The following is a 4,673-nucleotide window of genomic DNA, read 5'->3' on the forward strand; positions in this document are numbered from 1 at the left end:
AGACAGTGATAGGTCGGTAGTTTTCCTTGCCCTGTCTGTGGTTCTTTTTAAATATAGATGAGACTATTCTCCACACTTCCATTCGCTTGGCCATACGCTGTTGTTTATGCAAGAGTTGAAGAGGGTCATAAGTGGACTTGCGAGCTCCTTTGCTCCAATTTTAAGTATTTTTCGCAAAATACCGTCGCAGCCGGTGGCTTTGTTGATGTTAAGCGACTCTAGGGAATCTTTAACTTGTATTTGTGTGACAGGCCTTACTTCAATGCCTTGCGTTAGATTTGTATTTTCCGCCATTATCTTCTGAACACAGGGATCCGGATGGTATTCAAAGTCCTCCATCGATCGAAGTTCGGCGCTTTTACCCCGGATACCTTCAGCGATTGTGGAAAAATAGTCAGCTAGTATTTCGACAACTTCGCATTGATTTCTGACAAATGACCCGTTGTCGTTTAGATGGATTTCAGTTTTGTGAGAATGGTCCTTTTTGTTTAGGAAAGGCCTAAAAGTATTAAAGAACTCCTTGGGTCTCATTTTTAGGTCTTCACACTTTTTTCTCCAGTATTCCTTGATTGCAATTCTTCTCTGCCTTGTTTCTTTATTTCTCGCCTTACGTTTGAGTTCCCAATTCAATCTCCTTTGTTTTGTTTTTAAGGTATTTTATTGTGGCTTTCCGCTTGGCTCTGATTGCACTTTTCCATTGTGATGTCATGTACAGCACGTCTTTGTCTCGAGTACTTATTTTTTTTACATGTGCTACCTCATCAAGAATGTCATTCATAAGTACGTTCCAGAAATACACCTGGTCGTCAATCTCGTCAAACATTTCCCCAACGTGCCAAGGTGCAACAGCTAAATGCTTTTTAAATTCCTATGGGTCCTGAAGTCTTTAATTTTAGGTTTATTCAAGTTGTCAAGTTGGCAATCCCAGTCGGAAAGTGTATGGGATTTGTTCGTTTTATTTATATTTTTTGTTAGTTTTTTTTTTCCCGAGTCGGTAAAAGTCTGGCCTGTCACTCCCCTGGTAATTGGTGTCTTTGTGCATGGAATGCGTATATTTCTCTGGTGGACACAGTAGAATCATTAACTTAGCCTGCAATGGCGTCGAAAGTCATGCAACGCGAATGGCGTTTTAGTGGATCCTTAAACAAAATATACCCTTATATGGCGCTCAATAATGGAAAGTCAGTTGGATAAACTAGGCAGGCGGTGAAAACAAACACCTGGAATCTCAAAAGCGACGAGTAATGGACTTTGACAACAATCTATCACCCGTTGAGCCGAAATCAAAGTGAGCTGTATTTCTAAAATAATATTTTACCAAGTGTGCTGTTATGTAGAACACTGAAACCAAATGGAAAATTCTCTGGTAACTTATGGGTTCAACAAAGACAGAGAACGAATCGAACACCTTACGTGGATCTGTGGTCAAGTCTGCAAAGTCTTTAGGCAAAAAAATAATTGGAAATCTGACAGCCAAGAATTATTTGAAAGAAAGCTTTTATCCTGAAATTTAGTATGTTGCAATAGTGCGCATATTTGACACGATTGAGTTTCTTCTCTTCACGCACGTAATGAAATAGAAGGGGTTTTTGCCTCTAATAGCAATATGTTGTTTGTTTTAAAAAAATTGTTCGTTGGAAAAGGTGGCCTTTATGAATTCATCATGTTTTACGATATGCGAGCTTAACTGGATAGTTTTTATAGCAATAGTAAAGCATTTTCTTGTCAAAATGAGGTTAGCGTCTTTCTGGTGTGTGAGTTTGTATTTGCCGCCTGCCGCGTAAACTTTATTTCCACCCTCAAAATTACCTCCAGAACCTACTTTTTGCGTAGAATAAGCTTTTAGAGTGATGTTCTTGTTTTGCATAAAGCAAGCTTACATAATCTTTACCTTTCTTAGTTCGGATTTTTTAGCGTTAATATTATTTTCGGTGCAATGCTTCTGTTTTATGAGGGGTATATTGTTTTGGTCTCCCATGCAGATACGTAAAACATGATGTTATTCTGGAATGCTATAGTTCAATACCACATAATTCAGTGCCGTCTGATTTTCTGTAATACGTACCACAGGCAACCCAGTGTATGCTTCACGGAAGCATATCGTTCTTTGAGAATTCCATAGATCAGGGCATGGTCGCTTAGAGATGGATATGGCGTTCCGTTACGGACAAAATCTTCAAAACAGCAAAAAATAAATTGAACCGTACAAAACTAAATCGAACCGCATACATATAAATTGAACTTACACAAATATCAATCGAACCGTACAAATAAATCGAACTTGCACAAATATCAATCGAACCGTACAAATATCAATCCAACCGCATACTTATAAATCGACCGTATCGTACAAAAATATATAAATCGAATTTTCAAAAGCTGGTCAGTGGTTAGCAAAAAATGGGCAGGTAGGTACTTCATATATGGTAATTGTTATGGCCTTAGGACCTTCCTGTCACTAGCGTGACGTGTTGTTTTGAAGTATATAAAAATGTCGGTGAGAAACCAGCTCACCCATTACGAATTGGGAGAATTCTTTCGTTCTTTGCAAGACTTATTAGTGCTTTCACTTAACGCAAGCTTGTCGTTCGACTCTGCTGAATTCCTTTCACGACGCCTCGACGGTTTCGAAAGAACTCTGAGCGTTTTGTCTTCAAGACTACGTGTTTCGTATTGGTCCGAAGTACAACTACTTTTTGACTACTTTCTTTCTTTTACCGTCAGTCAACAAAGGCAACATTGCGAGGCGGAGGAACGAGTTTGGGGTCACTAATGGCCCACACAAGGACCAGGGTGGGAATTGAACCATGTGCTACACGGTCAACGTTTGCAAAAACGTAATCCTTCCTTGTTCCTTGTTCATCCAATTCTCGGATTCACATGCAAAATTTCTCTAACAATTTCGTTCAGGGAGGTATTGTTCATGTCAGTAAACGATTCTGTTAAGCTAGTGAACCCAAACTCGTTCCTCCGCCTCCGCAAAGTTTTTTCGGAAACACGAAGGTTTCTTGCTATGGCAGCCCAGTGAAATCCAGCTCCATTAAGTACTTCCGACAAATCTTCTGAAATATCGAGCCTCGGGCGTCCTAAAACACCTGATCTCACAACACCCACTCTGGCGGTTGAAAGTTGTTCTTCCTCCTCTGTGCGCAAAGCGAAATAAGATAAGTCCTCTAAATAAGAGAGTGTCGAGGTCAGAAAGTAGTTGTACTTCGGACCAATATCAAACGCGTACTCTTGAAGACAAAACGCTCAGAGTTCTTTCGAAACCGTCTAGGCGTCGTGAAAGGAATTCAGCAGAGTCGAAAGAAAAGCATGCGTTAAGTGAAAGCACTAATACGTCTTGCAGAGAACGAAAGAACATTTACATACCTCAAAACAACAGGTCACGCTAGTTGTAGGAACGTCCTAAGGCCATAACAATTACCATATATGAAGTACCTACCTGCCCATTTTTGCTAACCACTCACCAGCTTTTGGAAAGTTCGATTTCACCCGATTCACACAACCCCTATGGGTGATACCCGCTGAAAGTGCACCAAATTACGCGGGCATCACCGGCTATAGTACGTACTATAATACAGGAAATGTGATAATAATGGCGGCCTATCGAGCGAAGAGAAAATCGGAGAGTAAAGTATGAATGACATTTGTATTCTAATTCAAATACAGTGTATTACAGGATAACATAGGTAAATATTGACAGTCTATGTAGTATATGCACACATTCCAATGGGAAATTAATCCCCGACGAACAGTCTCTTTCCACAACATTTCAGTTTAAATTCATTTACTAAGTTAGCTATCAGAATTAGCTTAAACATAAACATATTTTATTAACATATTGGAGGGAAGTATTTCCTAAAATGTTTCACTGAGCCCAGCTTGCAGTTTCAGGTCAGAATTCGCTATTAGATCAGGGTATTTGGCCCCGAGCCGAGTTATGACGAACAAATTTGTGCGAGGAATCTATAATTTAATTTCGCCAATTAAATTATCATTCTTTTCAGTTCTATTACTGAGGAATGAGGATAAAATTGAAATCAGAGCGTTTTCAGCGGTTCTCTGTTGTATTTCGGATCGTAAAAGCACAGTTATTGGATCGCTATGGCTGGAGTAGCGTACTATAGTACGTTATTCACCGGGCAGCTTTATGACGAGGAAATCTGAAGGAAAAATCGAAAATATAATTTGGCCAAATTGGCATTCTTTTAAGTTTCCTTACTGGGGAATGAGCATAAAATTGAAATCAGAGCGTTTTTAGCGGTTCTCTGGCGTATTCCGGATCGTAAAAGCACAGTTATTGGAACGCTATGGCGGTAGTCGCGTACTATAGTAAGTTAGGCCGGGCAGTTTTATCACGGGCAAATTTGTAGGAGAAATTGAAAATATAAGTTAGCCAAATTGGCATTCTTTTAAGTTCCCTTAGTGAGGAATGAGCACAAAATTGAAATTAGAGCGTTTTTGGTGGTGCTCTGGCGTATTTCGGATCGTATAATATAAGGGGAGTTAGCAATTTAAAAAAAAGACGAACCATTTTCACACGTTGTCGCAGAAAGAATGCAGACGTGATATTTTTATAGGAAACGCATTCAAATAAAGAAACAGAAAATCAATGGCAACTTGAATCGGACGGAAAAATCCTTTTTTCACATGGTTGTCCAAATTCATGT

The 4,673-nt window shown here is 39.4% G+C and overlaps 1 pseudogene; it reads right to left on the reverse strand.

Annotated features, from left to right (window-relative positions):
• LOC138053456 (uncharacterized) overlaps nt 1-2,518 on the reverse strand; it is a 3,775-nt pseudogene extending 1,257 nt beyond the window's left edge.
• Between the last annotated feature and the right edge of the window lie 2,155 nt (nt 2,519-4,673).

This window comes from Montipora capricornis, chromosome 6, assembly GCF_036669925.1.
Source record: "Montipora capricornis isolate CH-2021 chromosome 6, ASM3666992v2, whole genome shotgun sequence".
Classification (NCBI taxonomy): domain Eukaryota; kingdom Metazoa; phylum Cnidaria; class Anthozoa; order Scleractinia; family Acroporidae; genus Montipora; species Montipora capricornis.